An 11538-nucleotide genomic window follows, 5' to 3' on the forward strand; every position below is an offset into this window, starting at 1 on the left:
CAAAGTGGAGTCTTCTGTAACCTGATGGCTCTAAAGCAGCATCTCCTTAAATGCTCTCTACGTTAGATAAACAGTTTCTCTGCTGAAATGAGGCTGTAATTTGTAAGAGCATCCAGAATTACTTTCTGTTTATAATGTATAATATCTGAGTTGGCAAAGGAACACATTTATCATTTTCGGTTAAAAATGTATCATTTGGACACAATGACTAAAAATTTACAATTCCTCTCCTTTAACATCGTTCTCCTCCGAGAATCAGCTTTCCTGTTTAAAGCTTTGCAGCTCTTTTGGCTCAGATGATACATTTGAAAATGTATGTAATTTATATAGGAGAGGGATACAGTTCCCTTAAAAATGGTGAAAAAGAAACAGCTGTGTATCTGCAATAACTTGAGGCTTTTAATACAGATAAATATGCAAATATGTCATACTATTTTTAATGCACCATTTTACACAGTGTAGTGACTGAAAACAACAAACATTCTGTGTAGTTAGATTCATAATGAGAAATATGCACCATTCAAAACTAGAGTTATTGTCATGTTGTAGCAAGTAATAAAAAAATATGGTTTGGGATGGTAAATAAAACAGTGCTAAGTCATCACCAGAACACTGACAAAGTCCAGGATGGTAGATGTGTAGACCTACTACCATGTCCTCAGTATTGTTGGAAAAACTACAAAGCACACTCATATTCCTCTACCGATGAGAAACCACACAGATTAGCTAGCTGTATTTCTCAAATAATATGAACTGGTTGATATCTAGTTGTATTTACCAACTAACAAGGCAATTTAACCTAGACTCTGGGTTTTGAAGGCAAGTCTCATTAAGTTTCAAAAATTTAGATTAGTAATTTAGGTCGTTAAATCAAATTATGTATTTTGTACAGAAAAATATGAGAAATCCATCCCAGAGTTTCAATGAAATCCCACAGGCTCATTTTTTTTTTTTTACTTTAAGTTTTGCTTTTATTTTTTATGGTTGTTTTCCCTCATCCTGTCTTTCCATGTTGGACATGTTGCATACTGATGAAGCCATGATAAAATGAATGTGGGGCAAACTTGGCCACATATTCAAGAAACGACTATCTTCACCATCCCTCACAAAATGGGAAAAGATTGTCAATGATAGATCCTATCTCCAAATCATCACTGTTTAGGCTTTTTAGTTTCATGGGAAGCTACTGTCCAGCCTTGGGGGTTAAGAGCAAAAGCCCCATAAGCACACAGCCTTGTTCAAATTCTTATCCTCCATGTACTTGTTCCTTTGTCCCTTTGTCTAGTTCCCCAACAATTCTCTTTGCCTCAACTTCCCCACACATATGGTAACTGATGATAGTACCCAGATTAACTGTCACAGGCTCATTTTGACTTACTATACTAAGCTTTCTCCCAGTATTACCCACAATGACTTTTCCCCCACATTTATTATGAAAAATGTCCAACAGAGAAAAGTAATGTCATAAAGTGAATATCTATGCTTACCACTGTTAATGTTTTACTACACTCGCTGTGTCATATATCTTTCCATCTTACCACCAATTTTTTTCTTTTAGATTTTGACTGCTTTTGTTTTTTTTTAAATATACCTCATTTGGGGGAGGTTACTATACTAAGCTTTCTCCCAGTATTACCCACAATGACTTTTCCCCCACATTTATTATGAAAAATGTCCAACAGAGAAAAGTAGAGTCATAAAGTGAATATCTATGCCTACCACTGTTAATGTTTTACTACACTCGCTGTGTCATATATCTTTCCATCTTACCACCAATTTTTTTCTTTTAGATTTTGACTGCTTTTGTTTTTTTTTTTAATATACCTCATTTGGGGGAGGCAGTTTAAAAATTGTGTAAGTTTAGGGAATTCCCACATAGCCCTCAAGCCCTTTTCCTTTGTTTTTGTTATTAACATTGTGGATTAGTGTAGTATACTTGTTACAATTGATGGACCAATAATGATATATTATTATTGACTGAAGTCTATAGTTTACATTAGAGTTTACCCTTGCTGCACCTTCTGTAGGTTTTGACAAGTGTATAATGACTGAGCCACCATTACAGTATCTTACAGAATAGTTTCACTGACCTAGAAATCCCCTGTGCTTCACCTCCATCTCATATTCATGCCTTTCCCGAGGGGGAAGGGTTAATGTTATTTTTGAAGAATGCCCCAGAGACGAAGTGTCCTTCTCATTTTATCACATGATGGACTACATGCAGTGAACACAGCTTAGCAAAGGTGATGTTCCTTGATCATTTGAGTGAGGTAGTGTTTGTCAGATTTATTCATTGTAGAGTTACTCTTCACCCTGTCCCACTATTTTTTGGAAGGGTGTCACTAAGACCAGTATATTCTTGAAGGTAGGGAATTATTTATAGCAGTATGGACTCATGGATATTTATTTTATACTTGGGGTTTTGTTGCTATAATTTGTCCAGGTTTGGCCACTGGGGGCTTGTTTCTGATGGTTCCTTTGTCTACTTATTAGGTCCCCATCCTTTTGTTTTTTGAACGCTTCCTTGCTTTCTGAGAGTATTAGACACTCCAGGGTCACCTTGGATCCTCCTGCCTTAGCCAGAGATTCAGTTATTTCTTCATGGAATCCTGATTCTTTTTATTGGAGAATGACATTTAAAAACTAAGATCTAGGTGCCATGTCATCACTTTCACTGGGATGTTACCACAATGACTTTTTTTTAAAAAAGATTTTATTATTTATTTGACAGACAGAGATCACAGGTAGCCAGAGAGGCAGGCAGAGAGAGAGGGGGAAGCAGGATCCCTGCTGAGCAGAAAGCCCAATGCGGGGCTCGATCCCAGGACCCTGAGATCATGACCTGGACCGAAGGCAGAGGCTTTAACCCACTGAGCCACCCAGGTGCCCCAATGATTTTTTTATTTTTTAACTAAGAATACAATACGAGGAGACGCAATTGAAAATTCAACTCTCCTTAAATTTAAGTACCTGAGAAAGTTAAGGAGAAAACTACCATTAGTTGTTCTAGTTTATCTAATGTCTTAGAAAAAAAATACTACCTTCAATAATATTTTTATTTATGACTTTTCTCAGCCCTATTTAGACCTTTATGAAAACTGATTTATTTTAAAAAATGACAGAAACATCAGGAATAGTTATAAATACTCATGTATCTGTTCAGTTTTATGCTGTCTGGACAAGACATATGAGATGTCTTTGTGTGGTGTGGTAGTAGCTGCTTTGGCTTTTAGCTAAAATATGGTCCCTTGGTATTTCTCTGTACTTCTCTCCCCCTGTACTTATGAATACCATTCCTCAGTCTTTACATGCATAAGGTAACCAAAATGAATTCATTCACTAGTCCCACCTGATATTTGGGAGTGATAGTGAAGGTTCCTATATACACTTAAAAAGGTAAAGAAAAGCGTACTTCAATTATAGTTGTACAAATAGCCCTAACAGCACCAAAGTGATAGATTAGCAAAATGGTCTTACGTTTAGTGAAAAGAAAACTGTCCAGGGAATCAAAAAATGTAAGATATTCCTTATGTATATGTGTGGATGTATTTAACATGCTTCTGTTTAGAAGAAAAAACACCCAAATGTTGTAGAAATACAGAGCAAGGAAAATTTCCTGTAATCCCAATACTCACAGATCACCACTTCGAATCTTTCAGACCATTCCATTGCCCTCTTTTTATTTATATTCACCCATATTGCATAATATTCTAAGACATTGTAAATATAAACAAATATATATGTAACTTTACATGAATGGGACCATATGATATATGCTGTTCTACTGTAAGCTTTATTTATTGGTAAGAATGGAAGTCTGTCCTTATCAATAAATGGGGATATATACATATATCAGCCATTTTAATTTTGTATAAAATGACAAGGTACTATTATGCAATGATTTTTTTCTTTTTCTTTTTTTTTTAAGATTTTATTTAGTTGAGGGAGAGAGAGGAATGAGAGAGAGTGAGCATGAGCAGAGGGAGGGACAGAGAGAGAGTGAGAGAGAAGCAGACTCCCTGCTGAGTGGAGAGCCCAGTGAGGGCTCCGACTAAGCCCCAGGACCTCAGGATCATGACCTGAGCCAAAGTTGGATGCTTAACTGACTGAGCCACCCAGGTGCCCCTCTATGACTTATTTCTTAACTATCATACTGTCATATATTTAAATTGCATCCAAATGTATTGTTAAAAAAATTATATAGAGACCAAATGTCCTTATTGGTCTCTGTCAGATTATCACCTTAGGATAAACTCCTATGAGTAGGATCAGAGAGCAAAAGAATACGGATATTAATCATGGATAAATATTGCTAAACTCTCCTTTGGAAAGATTGATCAATGCACACTCTCATCAACAGACTACTCTCTTACGATCTTGTTATCTCTGTTCCGGAGTTAAAACACCCTATGCTTAAGTGAGGATTTCTTACTTGTCCTGCATGAGAAGTCTTTCCTCAGCTCTGGAACCTCCTCACTCATGATCTCTGTGAGTATCCATCTTCCCATTCCCTCATTCTCTTCTTTCAGAGCACGAATGGACACCTCTTTCTATCTTTCATGTTTTTTAACTGTTTCATATGATCCATGACTGAGTGGAAAACAAAACACTTTCCCTGGGAATTCAAAAACACTAGTTTTCCCTCACATAAATCTGGAGCTGAAAATGATTGGTGTGGTCCTGGAAACCCTAAGCAGATTAATTTTATCTTTGTCTTGCTGGGCTGCATTCTGGAAAATCACATTAGCTCTATGTTCTGGTTTACTCATTCTCTGTTTGAATTTTGTCTAATCTGCTTGATCCATTCCCAGAATTTTTAATTTCAATAATCATAATTTCTATGTCTTAAATGTTCAATTTTTTTTAAAAAATCTGCTTACTTTTGTAGTCTCCTGTTTTTTCAAATACCTCATATTTTGTATCTATAATTTGAACATAGAAAGTTCCTAGGGTTCTAATGCTGTTATTTTCTTTTTTTCCTCTCTTTTTTAAAAAATTTATTTTTATTTATTTTTCTTTTTTAAATTTAAATTCAATTAATTAACATATAATGTATTATTTGTTTTAGAGGAACAGGTCTGTGATTGATCAGTCTTATATAATACCCAGTGCTCATTACAACACATGTCCTCTCTAATGCCAATCACCTAGTTACCCCATCCCTCCTCCCCCCTTTCCTCCAGCCACCCTCAGTGTGTTTCCCATGACTAAGAGTCTCTTATGGTTTGTCTCTCTCTCTGATTTCATCTTGCTTCTTTTTTCCCCTCTCTTCCCCTATGATTCCTTGCCTTATTTCTTAAATTCCACGTATCAGTGAGATCATATGATAATTGTCTTTCCCTAATTGATTTATTTTGGTTAGCATAATACCTTCTAGTTCTATCCACATCATTGCAAATATCAGATTTCATTCTTTTGATGGTTGTGTAATATTCCATTCTGCATATACATAGATACATATATACATATACATACATCACATCTTCTTTATCCATTCATCTGTTAATGGACATCTCAACTCTTTCCATAGTTTGACTATTGTGGACATTGTTGCTATAAACACTGGGGTGTATGTGCTCTTAATATCACTATGTTTGTATCCTTTGGATAACTACTGAGTAGAGCAACTGGTGGATCATAGGGTAGCTCTATATTCAACTTTTTGAGGAACCTCCACACTGTTTTCCACAGTGGCTGCACCAGATTACATTCCCACTAACAGTGAAGGAATGTTCCCCTTTCTTTGCATCCTCACCAGCATCTGTCATTTCCTGACTTGTTAATTTTAGCTGTTCTGACTGATGTGAGTGGTATCTCATTGTGGTTTTGATTTGTATTTCCCTGATGCCGGGTGATGTTGAGCACTTTTTCATGTGTCTGTTGGCCATTTGGATGTCTTTTTGGAGAAATGTCTGTTCATGTCTTCTGTCCACTCTTTAAAGATTTTATTTTTTTATTTGACAGAGAGATCACAAGCAGGCAGAGAGGCAGGCAGAGAGAGAGGAGGAAGCAGGCTCCCTGCTGAGCAGAGAGCCCGATGCGGGGCTCGATCCCAGGACTCTGAGATCATGACCTGAGCTGAAGGCAGCGGCTTAACCCACTGCGCCACCCAGGCGCCCCTTCTGTCCACTCTTGATTGGATTATTTGTTCTTGGGTGTTGAGTTTGATGAGTTCTTTATAGATTTTGGATACTAGCCCATGATCTGATATATAATTTGCAAATATCTTTTCCCATTCTGTTAGTTGTCTTTTGGTTTTGTCGACTACTTCCTTTGCTGTGCAAAAGCTTTTTTTCTTGATGAGATCCCAATAGTTCATTTTTGCCTTTGTTTCCCTTGCCTTTGGAGACATGTCTAGCAAGAAGTTGCTGCAGCTGAGGTTGAAGAGGTTGCTGCCTGTGCTCTCCTCAAGGATTTTGATGGATTCCTGTCTCATGTTGAGGTCTTTCAACCATTTTGAGTCTTTTTGTGTATGGTATAAGGAAATGGTCCAGCTTCATTCTTCTGCATGCGGCTGTCCAATTTTCCCAACACCATTTGTTGAGACTACCTTTTCCATTGGATATCCTTCCCTGCTTTGTCGAAGATTAGTTGCTACATTTTTGGTATTTATTTTTTGTTTGTTCATTTATTGTCCTAATGACTCTGATGACTCTTCTCTGCAGTTGCTTATTTCTTGAGGTAGTCTGTTATTTCGGATGATGGACTCATGTTTGGCTTGACTTTATTTGTAGAGTTCCCATAAAGCCTGGGATCAGTGTGCATTTCTTCAGAGGAATTTGTGTTTAGTTCTGCCAGTTGCTCCACACTACCAATTTACTAATCCAGGACTACCTAAAGTTAACTTATCTGCTGAGGGTTTCTAGGAACACACTGATCATACAGTTTCAACACTAAATTTGTTTGAGGAAAAATCTATGCGTTTGTATTTCCAGGGGAATATGTTTTGTTTTCTCCTCAGAGGCTAAGGCAAGATAGACAATTCCTTGCTGTCTCCTTTTGTTGGTGAGCATATTTTTTTAGTTCATCCCTTTCATGGAGATTATAGCCCTTTGAGAGTGTTGGTTTATAAATAGCCTCAGTTCCTTTTTTTTTTTTTTTTCTTTAAACATTTATTTACTTGAGAGAGAGAGAGATTGAGAATGCCCTCAGTGGGGAGGGGCAGGAGAGAGAGTCTCCAGCAGACTCAACACTGAGCTTGAAGCCTGACGCGGCGCTTGATCTCTGGTGCTCGCAGATAGGCCTCAGTTCTTACTCTCTACTTTATATAGTTCCAAAGCACTGTCTTCTGTTCCTAAATGGCCAAACACAAGTGTTTTGGTCACTATAATTAGCAAATAATTCCCATTGTTTTGGCTTCAGTTAATCAATTTCCTTTCTAGTTGTAACCCTAGAGGTTTCTTTTACTGTCTTATGAGCTCCGTCACACAATGTAAAGGATATCTTTTCTTTCTTTCTTTTTTAATATGGCATATCTCGTTAAAAAAAAATGGGTTTTTTTTTTCAGACTACCTATGGTTGCAAGAAATTTAGGATGTATAGTTAAGTGTGGATTTCAGATACACAAGGAATACTCTGTTAGTCTAAGTTTATCCCAAACATTGTAAGGACCACACCTATACTAAAAGATTATTCATTGTTAATCTGAAATTTAAATTTGATTGGATATTCTGTATTTTTTTTTAAAGATTTTATTTATTTATCTGACAGACAGAGATCCCAAGTAGGCAGAGAGGTAGGCAGAGAGAGAGGGGGAAGCAGGCTCCCCACTGAGCAGAGAGTCCAATGTGGGGCTCGATCCCAGGACCCCGGGATCATGACCTGAGCTGAAGACAGAGGCTTTAACCCACTGAGCCACTTAGGTGCCCCGAACATTCTGTATTTTTATTTGCTGTATCTGACAACTCTAGACTCTAATCCACAATCTTGCTGGAAATGGAAGTTTGGGTTATGTTTTAAGTACATTAAATTAAATTTGAGAGAATTAAACATGGGAGACATATATACATATACATTTGAGAATATGATTTTCTTAAATGTATCAATTTGGCTGATACATACAGTTTTAACCTGAAAATTCTAAAACCAATATTCCATTGTCTTTACATCTGTAATTTGAAAAACCCTAAAATCCCTAAGCATTCCCATTTCCTTGCACTTTTTAAGTGATCTTCTTTCTAAATGTTTTTTTTTTTTTTATCCCTGAGGTTTAAAATATATATCTTGATATTGGCGATTCTTAAAAGCATTTTCTAAAGCAAACTGAATATTTTTGATCTATAGAGAGGATTTTTCTTCTTTTGGAGACTATTTTTTTGAATTTTTGTGGGTTTTATTTATTCTGTACCCTACCCCCTTACCCCTGCCAGCATATAATAACCATATGTTAGCTTTCCATTTTTCTTCACATCTACTTTGGTATTTTTAAGTGCTTAACTCTTCATGACTTCTTATTTTTGTGTGACTTTTCACAACCCTGTCCTCAATCCTGTCTGGGTTTTCTACACTACTGAGTCTCTTCTTTTCTGTTTTTAATACATTACATTTTTTTTTCTTGTGGTGTTATTTTCCTCTCAATTTCTTTCTTTTGTTCCAACAGCTTCTTTTTCACTGATTCCATATATTATTCCTGTATTATCCCATATTGGATCTATTATTTCATAAAATTCAATTTTTTTGAGTGTGCAAAGTAGTTGCAAAATTTTGATACCATTTTTGAAATGCATTTTCTTCCAAAGTATTCCCTCTATCTGAATTTTATATGTTCTATTTTGTTGCTTCCTTTTTTTCTCATTTTAGTGGGAACAGAATTTATTTGATAGCTCTCATTTCTAAAGAGGGTCCTTCAATTCAAGCCTATCTTATTCCAAAATAGTATGGGTGTAGTCCCATTGCTTTTCCTTTCTTAATGCCCAAGCACTCAGTTTTCTATTCAAACATATATAGTGGACATATGCCAATGGTCAGTATTATTTGTTTTGTGTCTCAGATATCCGAGGGGCTGGGGAAAAGAGTGAGGAAATCCTTTTTTTGACAGCACTTCATTCAGTCTCCTCATACATCAGAATTCAGAGGTGGGTAAGTACTCTGTGCTTCACCTTGTGATCCTGTTAGCATAACCCAGATACTTTCCTGTGTGGTTCATATGGTTTGACCACACTTTTTTTTTTCCCCTTGCCTCCCTGACTTTGTTGGCTGCTGCTTGCCATTCTTGATGAAGCACATTTATCCACAGAAATTATTCCCCTTTTCTCTCTTCTTTCCTCCTGGACCCAGAAGAGAAATGACCAAGCTCAGTGGTTCTTCAAGTTAGGACTCCAGATTATCATACTGAAACAATAAAGGATAGCTACTCCTAAAAGAAACAGTCAACATATTTTTATGTGCCTCATTTTATCCCCAATTTCTATTCCTCTAAATCTAGGATAAAATTGGGAGAATATCAGTGAGGCTTTTTTTTTTTTAATAATTCTATGCACAAATATGTTTCTCCTCATTACATTATTCTCTAGAAAAGGAGTTCTGTGTAGATTCCTACCATCTTATCCTAATTTGATTTAAATAATTTTATATTTAGATAACTCATTTGATTCTTTCCTAGTTATAGCATATAGCATTCATTCATTTTTCTATTTTTGTTTTTGCTTCATTTGTTAATTTTTGGTGAGTTCCACAGAAAAAAAATTTGTGCAACTTCCCCTATGTTGCCTGCCATTTTTCCTCTAATTGCCCATTTAAAACACACATGCACGTGCACACACGCACACCCACACACACACACACACACACACACACACACATGTATCTTGGGAAAGTCATTTGACCTCTTTAGTCTCAACTTGTAAAATGAGGGGATAGTTAAATGACTAACAGGGTCCTGTTCATTTCCACGATGACATGAACAGAGTATGTTCACTATGAAGTCAACATATAAACAAAGAGCTGAATAACAAATTGGTGTACTCTTACCTTGCCTAGACCATAAGCAAAAATTAATTTACCCCATAGGCTGTATTCCTATTTAAGACTTCAAGTTTCCTTGCCTCAAAATTGGCCTTAGATATGTACACAGACTGTTCATTTGCAGTAACAGGAGGAAGGCAGATAGAATATTGAGTGTGGAGTGGGAGGTTGTAGAAATTTTGCTCTGATTGCCTCCATTATCTTGGAGAATTAAGGTCATCATCAGGAGTCAAGAGGTAGGAAGAGTTGTTGGAGGTCTGGTGATGAGAGGAGACACTGTGAACTAGTTATCAAGGAGTGTTGGGGAGTGAATGGATTAGAGAATATAGTAAGATTGCTGCATTAGCACAAAGGGCTCAGTTGGGGTACATGCTCATGGATTTAAAGTAGACAGTATAACAGTGTTTTTTCTTTAGCCATGTTTAGGTGCCCAGGTGCAGGTAAAGAGTGTGCAGTCAACAGGATTTCACTGGGGTTGGGTTTATGTCAGGTGAGTATAATGGAGGGAAGGGGAGAGAAAGGAGCAAGGAAGATGAGGGTGAATGCATGGAGTGATCATAATGATGGGCCATTACATCTACCTAGGGAAACAAAGATAGGAAAGACAACAGGGAGCTAAGAAGGGAGGACAAAGGACTAAGAAGCATTATGAGATGGTAGGTTTAATGATTATAGGTCCTAGTGGAATCAGAGAACTACAGGAAATTAACTAGACAGGTAGGAGGTGGCAAACAAAGAGTAAGTTGCTGGAAACAAGAAAATGGAGGGCTTGCTGTTATTAGTAAAATAACAAGCCTCAGTGTATGACTATGAGTCTTGGTGTCTGTGGATGAAGAGTAGGTAGGTATTGAAAGGACTACCTTGACTATTTTGAAAGGATATTGTAATCACCAAGAGCTGACAGAGAAGCTGAAGTGTGTACTATAAGGAATGAGGAGAAATAATCTGAGGATATGTAGATGACTAAAATAAGAACTTCTACGATATTTTTCTTCTATGGATTTGCAAAGATGAAAAATATTGACAGGTCCAGTGTTGAGCCAGTGTGGAAGAGCATGGAACAATATTTTCCTAGTCAGTCTGGCAATATTTATCTGTATTCTCATACAGTCACTCAGCAATTTCATTATGGGGAATTTGTCCTACATAAATTGTTGCAGAAGAATACAAAGACTTTTGTACAAGAATGTTCAACTGAAAAAATTTTTACAATAGCAAATAACTTGTAAATAACCTAAGTGTCCATAAATAATTGGTACAATAAATTATCATAAACTCGCCAATGAAAAATCATACAACCATGAAAAAGAGTGAAGAGGGTGGTACATGTACAGACATGAAACCATGTCCATGGTACCTCATTAAGTGGCAGGGGGAGGGGAAGATATAAAATGGTATGCACAAAATAAGTCCTTTTTGTTGTTGAAAGCAGTTAAAAATTTTTTGGATTTTATAAGCTTGTACGGGTTCTAAAATAAAAAGTAGAGTTATTATAATACAAAATCAAGAAATAGTATTAGACTTCATCAGGGTTCCGTGGAATACTCCAAAGACTTAAGAACCTGAGTTGGAGAA

Source organism: Lutra lutra, chromosome 7, assembly GCF_902655055.1.
Source record: "Lutra lutra chromosome 7, mLutLut1.2, whole genome shotgun sequence".
Classification (NCBI taxonomy): Eukaryota; Metazoa; Chordata; class Mammalia; order Carnivora; family Mustelidae; genus Lutra; species Lutra lutra.